We start from the raw sequence: 12976 nt of genomic DNA on the forward strand, positions 1-12976 counted from the left end.
CTGACTGATCAAATTCTGCAAGGTCCACAGAATTCTGAACCAAAAACAATAACTGCATTTATGATGCCCAACCCGTCCCCATCACCACCAGTTGCTGACTTGACAATTGGCGTAGTTCTACGCTTTTATAAGCACGGACCTGCCAAGTTGGAGAAAGCAACTGGGAAGAGGAGCTTCCTAATAAATGTGTCAGTGTTGTTTGAATACAAAACGTTTCTCTCGGCTGCATGGAAGAAGCCAAGGAGAAATTGCATTTGAATCAGATTCACCTTCAGCCTTGATTCAATCTTTTATCTGCGCAGAGGTGCAGCGATTAGAAAAAGACGGCTTTTATTTGGATTGGAGGCGGCGCAGCGATAGTGCCGAGCCGCGGGCTAAGAAAAGTAAAGTCAAGCCAAGTTCAAAATTGATTAAAAGGGATGAACATATGAGATATTTCTTTGTCAGGCCCTTTAAGTTCTATTCTTTTGCTGGTTTTTAATTGCCCCGTTATTTGAAAGGAAATGCCATTCTCTGGATGGTAAGTCTGATGTTCTTGTGCACATATTGCACGTGCGCAGGAGGGGAATAAAATCACTGTCTGTCAAACTGCCTGATTAAATTAGCCATTTTTGAGATTATGGGATACTTTATACAGTACATGATGTTATTTGCAGGGGGAGACTTAGAACATGATCAGTTATAATTAACACATTTTAATTCAGGCAGTCAAAGCTAACGTGTTAGCTTAAGTTGATTGTGATTGGAATTATCAACGAACTGAAGCACTGACTACTTTTTATTGCCATTTATACAGTGGTACAAGTGTAACAACTAAAGATTTTTTTTTTTTACTTTATACAGTACATAACGTTATCGGCAGGGGGAGACTTAAAACATGATCAGTTAAAATGAACACATTTTAATTCGGGCTGCCAAAGTTAACGTGTTAGCTTAAGTTTGAGGAAGTAGCGGTGACTGGAGCCACAGGCGGGAACAAAAACTTAGCAGATATTGATTAAAAAAAAAAAAAAAAAAAAAAAAGGTATTTTGATCAGTAAATCCCCCCCCCCCCAAAAAAAAAAATTTGTATCTATATTTGCTGTGATTGGAATTATGAACGCACTGAAGCACTGACTGTATTTTTTTATTGTCATTTATACAGTGGTACAAGTGTACTAACTAACAAGTTTTTTTTTCTCAATTATTTTTTTTTATGCAGTACATGACGTTATCGGCAGGGGGAGACTTAAAACACAATAAGTTAAAATGAACACTTTTTAATTTGGGCTGTCAAAGTTAATTTTTTAGCTTAAGTTTGAGGAAGTAGCGGTGACTGGAGCCACAGGCGGGAACAAAAACTGAGCAGAAATGGACAAAAAAAAGGTATTTTTATCAGTAAATTAAAAAAAAAGTTATGTGTCTACTGTTGCTATGATTGGAATTATCACGGACGATGTCGACTTGATAGATTATTTTTTATTGTCATTTATACAGTGGTACAAATGTCCCAACTAACAAGTGTTTTTTTTTTTTTCTCTCAATTTTTGTCTTTGAACTGCGAGCTCAATTTTGGGTACGAGCTGCTGGTTTATGACAGGCATAATTCAGGACAGCTACAGTATTTGGGGGATTATACAATGTGACCATGGCTGGAGAGATATCAGCGCTAGCATTAGCATCATGCTCAGTAAAGCATACGTACATTATAGATCTGAATTATCTTATGAAGTATCGTGTAAAACTGTGACAGGAACAACAGCTTGGAATTCGGTTTTAATTAATTATCCATCTTCTGATAATAAGTGTAACAAGTACGTATTGGAAAGATCATTAAGAGATCACATCCTGCCCCCAAACCCTGATCCCATATGCTGTCAAAGCAGCGTCTTACATAATGGAATTAAAAGCCACCGTCAAGCATGCACAGTTGACTGTGGCGTCTCCTCATTATGTAAGCCCTCTCAATCCATGTTTGACTGGGAATAGTTCATATGGCGGCACAGCTGAACAAATTTAACCTTGCAGCTAGCTCCAAAAGAATCGATAGAGTGAGCCCTCCTCCTTTGTGTGCGGGGACCAGCTTTACTGCTCCTCTGTGCCAATCCAGGATATACGCTCTTTAGAAAACACTAATTTGCATTTTGCACACTTGAATGGAAAGTGTGAAAGGGATAATGGGCTGCAAATAGATTCCATACAACCCAAAGCATATGTGCCAAAGTATAAGTGGAAGAAATATGTTCAGTCCAAATATTTCTTGTCCACAAATCACAAAAGGCATGAGGATGAAGGATGTTTGAATAAATATTGGTTCCGAGCCAACATTTGATTTTATTAGCGTGCCTCAGGTTGTCTGCTTCATCTTCTTATCACACAATTTAACCAGCTTTTTTTTTTTTTTTTTTTTATTGCATCCCACATCCGCAGGCTCAAAAGGTACTTCAAACATCGGCCGCCGCCACCGCCCATCACGTTTTCTATTTCGGTGCATTTCCATGCCCTGTTTGATGTTGTTCATGAGTGCTAACTGACAGTCATAAAGCAGCATGGGGGAAAGCAAACGCTTTTGAATACAAAGTGCGGGTTGCAGTGTTGCGAAGTACACAGTACATAACTGCTCTTTAGGAAAATGAACTGGAATTCAACTATCGCTGCATCATGTCTATTGGTGCCTCTTAATCTGCTGAGTGGGGGGTGCTGCTTGTACAAAGGTTAGTTTGATATGCTGTTTGACGGCCCTTTAGGTGGGCTACATAATACCACTACAAACACTAATTGACATCAAGCATAGTGTACCTGTGCATTGCTAACCTATCTCTATTTTTAGAATAAAAGATTGCCGTTTTGTGGTGGACCAAGGCCTATTAGTCATTCAAAAATATTGAATGACAAGCCACATGTAGTATAGTATAGTATATAGATGTAGTATTATGGTCACTAGGTGTCAGTTGTGTTATATTCACGACATAACGCTGTAGTATGTAACCATGGCATGTCTGACATGAGAGAAAAAAAAAGTTATCCTTCCATTCCATGTGGAAGTGGTATGTTTTGGGCTTCTTATTTTGTCCTTTTCCCAGACTCATACATAACACGCACATAACATACATTCATACAAACATATTAGAACATATAAATTGTAGGTTAACTAGTTAGCTCAGTAGCTTGCTGTATGTGTTGTGTGGTGGCCGTCTCTTATGTACCCGTAGTGATCCCGTAGCTTGCACATGTGCGCAATGTGATGTATAAGTAGTAACAGTACTGTAAAGCTGACTATAGGGGTGTTATTTCATGCCAGAAGAGCTCTAATGTTAAAATCTGTACTTGCAAAGTACAGATTGCTGAAAAAATAAACAGGTTTTCTCTGCTCTAACTACATGAAAGTTTTCTTAATTAACAATGAATCCTGCTTTGTGGAAATTCACTTATCACAGTCGGATCAGGAACAGGGTCTCGGCAAAACATAAAAGACCTGCAGAATTCTTTGGAACGCTGAGATCACCATCAGAAATGTACAACATAGTATCACACCTGTTCAAAACCTGAAAAGTTACAGTCCAACTTCCATCCATCCATCCATTTTCCGCTTATCCTCACTAGTGTCGCGGGTATGCTGGAGCCTATCCCAGCTGTTTTCCGGCGGGTACACTTTCACATCTGCATCAGCCTGTTGTGGCACTATTTTGTCCTGGAAATTTACTTGAAATTGATACCAAAATTGGAAAGAAAAGGTAAGGTACAAGCACTTCCTGTTTTGGTCCGACTATACAGGTGGTCATATGTGATTCATCATTTTGTATTTTCCAACTTACTCCAATCATTTAATTAAATTCATTTTAGTACACACTTTGTTTTAGTAAACAACTCAAGAAGTACCGTATTTTTTGGACTATAAGTCCGGAGTATAAGTCGCACGCAAGGCCAAAAATGCATAATTAGGTAGAAAAAACATACATAGTCGCACTGGAGTATAAGTCGCATTTTTTGCGGGTAATTTTATTATTTATATTTAATATTTAACAAACTACTTGACCAAAACAAACATTACGTCATCTTGGAAGGCAAGTTCTAACGTTAATAAAAGAATAGAGAACAGGCTGAATAGATGTAAGATAGGCTAACACAATGGTTATTTAGCTACACAAAAAATAAAAATGAACAGAAAAGGTGTCCAGTGTTTATGTAACAAACAGTTTTTTGTCGCTCTGGAGTACAAGTCGCAGGAACAGCCAACCTATGAAAAAAGTACGACTTATAGTCTGGAAAATATGGTAGTTACAGCACACGCAGGGGAGAAATATGCCTTGTCGTGTTGCTTATGTATTAACTTTTTGCACTTTATTAAGTCTAAAATGGAAATGAGCCAAGGAAAAGGAAAGCCATCACCATGAATGTGAAGATGACAGCATAAAAAGTTCCAACTTAACGCAAAACTCAATCTAAGAACGGATCTTGCTTGGAAGCCGACTACCACCAGTAAAACTGTCACCGTTTTTTCAGGTTTGTTTTAAATTCTAGACTTTGTATTTAGATCCCGCGATGCAAACTTGTGACCTTTCTTTTTCAGAGCATGACTTTGGCTTGTAAAGACACACACGTGTCCAATGTGTGCACATGTACCAGCAATGCGCAAATAAACTGGCCCTGGCCGCTAGTTAATTCATCATCCCCCGCCGGGACGACACATCCAAGCACGGGGCGAGCCAAAGATGATAATCCATTTACAAGTTCTGCCTTCTCGGAGTGTTCACTTTGTGCCGGGAGATAATTTAATGACCCCGCTGACCTCTGTCTCAGGTGCTACCAGGAGTACATTTCCGTCGGGCACTCCTGCCGTGAGATCCGCTACGATTCCTGCACCCCGATTCATATTTATTGCAACCCCATCCCCTCATTTGTCAAGTGACTGCACAGATTAAGAAAGCAGGTCTGGATATTGATTTGTGTGGCTGACTTTGGGGGTTGAGTCTCTGCAGATATATATGTGTGCACATCAAATATTAATATCTGTTGTTTTGGTTTCACTTACAGTCCCAGAATAAGGAATGAAGCCAAGGGTGGTTCAGTCATTTTTTGAGACTTCTTTGAAGGCAGACTTTCAACGAGAGCTTGTATAATACAATCTGTGGGTGGAATAGATTAGCTTATTGCTATGTGATGCGGCTTTGTCATCTTTCATTTGGGAGCAAAAAAATAAAAATAAGGATGCTAAGGTTTTTGTCTCATTATCAGCACTAGCAAAACAATTCTCCAACCCTGTTGAGGCTCCTGTGGCTCATTGGGGCTGCGGATGACATCTTCATGTTCTCCTGACAAGGTGGATGAAAAAAAATAATAATCCTTTGCAGTGTGGGATTTAGCCTTTGTGATCTGCCAGGGGTGCAGATTGGCACGGCCGCTTCTTATAATCATTTAAACAGCGCTCGTGCTAACCCTTCGGCTGCCAAAGGGCCCGTATACGGTTAGTTTGGATGGAGCTCACTATGTGGCAAGAGAACCATGTGGTTTTCCCAGCCAATCAACAATACAGGAGAAGTCATTCATTCTCTCAATTGAATATTCATTCATTCATTAATTTTCTACCGCTTAGCCTCACTAGGCTTGTGGGGATGCTGGAGCCTATTCCAGCTGGTGAGAGGCGGGAGTACCCGGAGAACATACAAACCGAGGGTCAAAGGTGGAATTGAACCCGGGTCTCCTAGTAAGGCCTGCATACTAACCACTCAAACACCGTGCAGCCATATTACTTTTTACCCAAACAATTTTCCAAATATTACAGCATTATTTTGGTATTAAATGACATTTTCCTCATAATATTCATTGAATATGACTTTTTTTCTGTGTTTTGCTGTAAATGTGTGTGTGGTGGACAGGAAGTGATGTTGCCAATTAACCTAGCATGTTTTTGGAATGTGGGAGGAAACCGGAGTACCCGGAGAAACCCCACGCATGCACGGGGAGAACATGCAAACTACACATAGAGATGGCCGAGGGTGGAATTGAACTCTGGTCTCCTAGCTGTGAGGCCCGCATGCTAACCACTTGACCACTGTGCAGTGAGGCCTGCGCACTGACGGCTCGCCCGCCGTACAGCCCTCAATTGAATATATTATTAAAAATGTATGACATTACAGTGAAAGTCAATAATTATGCATAATTACTTACATTTTCCTTCGGCCGTCGTACTTCCGTCTTCTCAGCAAGGGTTGTAGCTCCGCCTTCCTCTTCATTTCAAGCGTGGTCCCGAAAACAGACTTGCCATGAAGGGGAGTTTAGCCCTCAGCACTTTCCCCCCTACCCCTCAGTTTAAGGAGAATTGGAATTCTTGTGAACAAGCAAAACCGAGGGGTTAGGGGTAGAATTGGGGTTCAGTCTTATCCCTTGACTTTGGCCTCAAGCTCTCTCCCACCCACCCACCTCTGTCTGGTTGTAATTAGTCCACTCTCCAATGTTTTCGCCCCATTTGTCTTCTGTCTTCCTCTTCTGTGGCCTCTTTAGACTGTTCCGTGCAGGATAGGTCTGATAAGCAGGAAACATGTTCGTACCTCTTAAGCTGTTTTGCAGCTGTGAGTGGGTCATTTTGGGGTCTGATTGCATCCCTGATGTTTCTGTGGACCTCATCGTTGGTGATGTGGTCTGTGTAGTGAATATAGCATCACATTACCATTGCCGGTGGTATCATTTCTTTTTCAGGCTGAGCTGTGAGTGTCCGTGTTTTTGAGGAAGCCTGCAAGGAACTGCATATTTTGGAGTGTCCTTCAGTGTGGCCGGCCTAAGGCACACCTGTGCAGTAATCAAGCTGCCTAATCAACATCTGATGTGCCACACCTGGGAGCTGGATGGATTATCTCGGCAAAGAAGCGCTCAATAGCTTAGACTTCTACATATTTGGGAGCAATATTTGAGAGAAGTAGGTCTTTGTTGTGGCTGCACGATGGTTGAGTGGTGAGCGCGCAGGCCTCACAGCGAGGACACCTGAGTTCAATTCCACCATCGGGCATGTCTGTGTGGAGTATGCATGCTCTCCCCGTGCATGCGTGGGCTTTCTCCGGGTACTCCGGTTTCCTCCCACATTCCAAAAACATGCTAGGTTAATTGGTGACTTAATTGGCGAATGTGACAACAAACACAACAAAATAAAGCTGTAATTAATCAAAATATCATCGAGAAAAAAGTTGTAATATTGCAATAAGAAAATGTACAAGAATACATTTAAAAAGTAGAAAACAGCTGTAAGAGAATTAAGTCACAATATCAAAAGAAAAAAGTCATGTTCAATGATAAAAAAATAATAAACTTAGAATATTATGAGGAAAATGTCATTTAATACCAAAATAATGCTCTATAATTTGGAAAGTTGTTTGGTAAAAAGTAATATGGCTGCACGGTGTTTGAGTGGTTAGTATACATGCCTTACTAGGAGACCCGGGTTCAATTCCACCTTTGGCCCTCGGTTTGTATGTTCTCCGGGTACTCCGGTTTCCTCCCACATTCCAAAAACATGCTAGGTTAATTGGCCACTCCAAATTGTCCATAGGTATGAATGTGAGTGTGAATGGTTGTTTGTCTATATGTGCCCTGTGATTGGCTGGCCACCAGTCTCGCCCACCCGAAGACAGCTGGGATAGGCTCCAGCACCCCTGTGACCCTTGTGAGAATAAGCGGTAGAAAATGAATGAATGAAAGGTATTTTTCATACAGGGAAGGCATTTTACATGTTGGAGTTCAGCTTATGAACGATGGGAGCAAAAACAAAAGTGTCGGGTTTGGATTTTTTTGGAGTGTAGATTAATTGTTTTTTTGTTTGTTGGTGACTGCAGATGCCAGTGTGGCACAGCGGGCTTGTCCTCCTTTGTGCGTTCAGGCCGCATCCTTCAAAAAGCAGCTTTGTGCGAGCAGCATCAAAGTGCAATATGCCTTAACACTCAACTCATGTCGACACGACTCACAAAGCTGATTATGTCTGGTTTGTCTTGTCACAGCGGACCTTACAGTGGCCATATTGTCCTTTATGACATTGTTGGCTGAGCATGTGTCAGGCTTTGGAGGGGTGGGGCGGCTTTATGAGAGCGGCGTAATGAAAGTTTGATCCCCGCTACAAACGTCCTTAATTATGATTTGTTTCTGACTGTTTGATAGGATGAGCCGGCAATAACAGGGAGGCGAGGGGAATTCATTTGGGACGCCGAGCCGCCATCCACGCTCCCATTTCAAATCAGGGACGCTCGTCACATCAAAGTGCGTCTCTGCGGTCACCATGAAGTACAAACAAACAACGAAGACGCCAATCGGAGGCTCCAATGAGACAGACTTACCTCAAAAGTTGTTATAAACGGACGGGGACATGCTTTAAAGCTGCCATTTCACACCTTTGATCGCGCAAACTTTTTGATGGTGAAACCGAGTTGACTTTGCATATATAAATTCGGGAATAGCACCGCCAGGACGGCGGCATTGGAAAGATATGTCCAGATTGAGCTGTCTCTACTGTGTGTTCTCTCTAGCTTAATGGAAGTGCCAGCGGTTACAATTTCATACATTTCAAAATGCAGCCCTTTGAAAGCCTGACATAGCAGGAATGTTTCAAAAAAAAAAAAAAAAACGTTGAGTTGGATTTACTCGAACTTGTCCCAGCACAAGCAGCAGATAAGGTACCAAAAGTCTTCTTAGTGTCATTTTGTTCATTTTATTTTTAATATTTCATGTCTTATTTTTTATTCCGTGTCTCTTGTGACAGCTGGTGATTTCATATAGCCGCAGGAGCAGCAGCCTGCTGTGCAATAAACAACCTACTAAAGGCATGCCTCATCAAATATGCAGCCATAATTAGAATTAATAACTTTCTAATTGACAAGGACACTATGAATGCCACATTGCAGCGAGCCACAGGTGTAAAGGTCAAATAGATCATCGGTTGGAGACGAGGCGGGAAAAGCGCCAGAGTTGTTAAAAGACACTCCAAAATATAAGGTAATTAATTATAATTTGTGTTCAGAGAGCTTTCCAAATTGTATTAAAAATAACAACAATAATTTGCCCACAGTGCTGGACTCTAGCATCTACATAAAAATAAGATGATGATCCAAGAATAAAAGTACACAAAGTCTTGGGGAAGTACCTATGAAATTATGTTTGTGTGCATGTGAAAGATAAGCTTGTGTGAGAGAGAATAATGCATCTAGTATCTGTTTACTTGCACCTCTTAATACTTTTCCATGCGTTATCTGGTAGTTTTGTGTGAGAGTGTGTGTGTGTGTGTGTGTCAATCAAACAAGGCCAATAATAATATCTAACAGTGTTCCTAATGCACATAAGGAAAATTAGATATTAGGTTGATGATTTTTTACATTTATAGCTACTGTATGAACAGCAAAATCCTGTGTTATCATCTATTAGATGGACTCTAGAAATGCTTTTTACTTTGGCTTTTCATGGGCTGCACGCTGGTCTTAGCACGCTGGTCTCACAGCTGGAAGACCTGAGTTCAATTCTACCCTCTGCCATTTCTGTGTGGAGTTTGCATGTTCTCCCCATGCATGCGTGGGTTTTATCCGGGTACTCCGGTTTCCTCCCACATTCCAAAAACATGCTTGGCCACTCCATACCTTGTCCATAGGTATGAATGTGAGTATGAATGTAGAAGACAGCTGGGATAGGCTCCAGCACCCCCGCGTCCCTTGTAAGGATAAGCAGTAGAAAATGAATGAATTCATAACTTTTTTGTGTTTTTTTGTGTATTTTTTTTATTCTGTCGCCAAATAATGGTATGAGCATACAACTAGAAATGAACTGTGACGTAAGAAAATGCTACATACATCTCTGTCCTGGCTGCTCAGTACAATCCGGTTGCAACAATAATAAAAGAAGATGAACAGAATGCACACACGCAAGCCTTAATGTGCAGATGTTAAACATTTTCATTTAAATGGCGGTGGTGGCACATGTGATGAGTTGGATAATCAGCTAATTATGTATTTTTTTTACCCAAATTGGTCAATATGAATCGATAAAAGCATCCCTAATGGGATGGATATTCTATTGGAGAGACTTATTTTGAGCATAGTTACTATTCTAAGCAAGTCAGTGTGATATTAATGTATATATTGATCGACATATGTACACTCGAAAGCACACATTTGCTTTGATTGGCATATTGTGGGTGCTAAAAAGCTATACTGTATTCATTCCAATTTAAACATATGGATAGTACCACACACACACACACACACACACACACACAGAGTGACTATACACTGTGAGTTCCCTTGATGAGGTGAGATGTTCTTTACATATGTTTTGACGTTAATGTCAACGGCTGAGGGAAATTGGGGCTTTGCATGTCAACTCTCCACGCAACCTATTTTAATGAGACCTGCTCAGGCTGCCCGGCGCTCAGAGGTCAGCGAGATGTTGCGTACGGTGCAAAGAGAGATCACAGCTTTCATGCAAAACTGGGCCAAGGTCAGCGGCAGACCTCCGCACACGCTGAAATGTGTTTCAAGGAAAACACGCTCGACAGGGAAGAAGTTGGCAGGAATTCAAACAGTGGAAAAAAGAAGCTATTTATCTCAATGTCTTTGTTGAACAACTGTTAATATCTTTAGCGCAGTGCAACGGAGTCAAATGATTTGGCATAAACGCTTCGAAGCTCACAATGAGTGCTGACACGGGGTTGGAAAATAACCTAGTACATCTTCATCGACACAAATTGAACCAAAACAGACACGAGCAAGACTTTTTACACTTACATTGTTGTCTCAACAAGATCATTTATCTGAATTTTTGCCCAATGGTATCATTTATTCATTCATTAATTTTCTACCACTTATCCTCACGAGGGTGCTGAAGCCTATTCTAGCGAGAGGCGGGGTACACCCTGGACTGGTGGCCAGCCAATCACAGGGCACATATAGACAAACAACCATTCACACTCACATTCATACCTATGGACAATTTGGAGTGGCCAATTAACCTAGCATGTTTTTGGAATGTGGGAGGAAACCGGAGTACCCGGAGAAAACCCACGCATGCATGGGGAGAACATGCAAACTCCACACAGAGATTACAGAGGGTGGAATTGAACTTGGGTCTCCTAGCTGTGAGGCCCGCATGCTAACCACTTGACCACTGTGCAGCCCCTAGCATGTTTTTGAAATGTGGGAGGAAACCGGAGTACCCGGAGAAAACTCACGCAAACTCCACACAGATATGGCCGAGGGTGGAATCGAACTCGGGTATCCTAGCTGTGAGGCCAGTGTGGTAACCATTCCACCAACATGCAGCCCCTATTTTATTATATTTCTTTAAATATTCATTTAAACAGTGTCATTGTTTATGACCTATTATACTCATTTCCATCCCTTTGTATGGAGTTGTGGACTCCATACAAAGAAAGCTTTCTAGATCTTCCAGAGTCCGCGCCTATTCCTTGGATTCCCGAAAAAGTCTGTTTCAATTGATTCAACCCATGGCCCGTCTCCAGGCACGCCCACACCACTCTGATTGGTCACACTCAGCTTGTACAGCTCATACCCGGGCATGCCCATATATGACAAATATGGCAAAAAAAAACCCTGAAACCTAATGTTCTTTCAGGGCTCACTTCCAAAATGCGCAAAACTTCATTATCTGAAACTTTAGCATGGTTTAAGACAAAAATATATATTAAACCTTAATATATATTAAAATAACATTTCAACTACATTTATAGACCAGAACAGTGGAATAGGCATAAACATTTTTTGTTTCAATTTTGTTGGAGGTGAAAATAAGAAAAACATACCAGATCCTGTGCTCTTCCTGTACATTTTGGTCGAGTCACTCACTACCCCATCTTGCCCACTAGTTGCTTCAATAAATGTATGCTACTACAATACAAACTTGGAACATACAAGATGGCAACATGATTTGCAAGTACTTAGAGGCAATCTTTGACAGCCTGTTTAAGGTTCAAGTAGCTTTTCACATGCAGCGACCCGGATTAGTATCTCAGCCATGGTGCCAAGCAAACACAAGTCAACACAACTTAGCCTACCCACCGCACTGTAAAAGTAAAAAAAAGGAGGGATGTTGATGTTTAAAGTGCACCAAGAAAAAGGGACACAAGCCTGCATAGCAGATGTTATGATGCATTTACAGATAAAATAAGAAAAACAATCCCAGATGGACTGTTAATATTATGAAAATGTAATCTGTTCATCCATATCCCATTTCCGACAATTCCTGAAAATGTCATAGTATTTAATAACACAAAAACTCTATGTGCATGTATATTATTTAGACAGCAGACACTACCTCGATTGTGAGAGTCCAAATGAGACATGACAGCTAAGGTTCCCCTGCGGTTCAAAAGATAACTCTGCTGTGAAGACATTTGTTCGCCATCTATTCGAAGAAGCCTGTCGCTCTCCCTCCGACCAATCCCGCAGACAAGCTGGATGGGCTCATCACGCGTGCCCCACCACCTCCCGCCTCCTCCTCCTCATCATCATCCTTCCTGATATCGCAAGCTCTTGACTTAAAGTCGGCCTCCCCTATTTAAAACGCATTTAGAAAGCCAGATGGCAGGATCCGACGGGTGGGACACGAGCGCTAAAGACGTCGCTCTTGCGCAAATTCCTGTAAACCTTTTCAAAATATATTATTCAATCACTGTTGTTGGCTCGTGGAATGGCGACGCATCACTGTCACTTGTCAGCTTAAGTTACATCAAGACTGCACACACACACACACACACACACACTAACAGGCCCCTTTTAGAAAAAAAACATCACAATCCCTAAAGACTCATCCCACACATTCGCCAGAAGAAGAGCTGCAAGTACTCCCCCCCACCCCCCAACTACTACTACTACTACTACTACTTTTTTCCAATGTCCATTTTAGATAAGCACATGACCTTTGTGTGGAGCATCTTGTCGTGTTGGACCCGCACTCGCCGTCCCCCTGCCTAAAAGGTCAGTGTCCTTGACAGAGGGGCACAAGGCACCACTCG

The 12976-nt window shown here is 41.5% G+C and overlaps 1 protein-coding gene across 2 annotated transcripts in view; it reads right to left on the reverse strand.

Annotated features, from left to right (window-relative positions):
- The window catches only part of lingo2 (leucine rich repeat and Ig domain containing 2), a 250011-nt gene extending 237647 nt beyond the window's left edge, over positions 1–12364 (reverse strand). The window contains exon 1 of one of the 2 annotated variants that reach the window (XM_058054395.1): positions 12277–12364. The gene's annotated coding sequence lies outside the window, so the exon portion shown is untranslated. Of the gene's footprint in view, positions 1–6147; positions 6348–12276 lie in introns of those variants that run through there. The other variant, XM_058054378.1, reaches the window with a different exon arrangement.
- Positions 12365–12976: the final 612 nt, after the last annotated feature.

Source organism: Doryrhamphus excisus, chromosome 2 (assembly GCF_030265055.1).
Source record: "Doryrhamphus excisus isolate RoL2022-K1 chromosome 2, RoL_Dexc_1.0, whole genome shotgun sequence".
NCBI lineage: Eukaryota > Metazoa > Chordata > Actinopteri > Syngnathiformes > Syngnathidae > Doryrhamphus > Doryrhamphus excisus.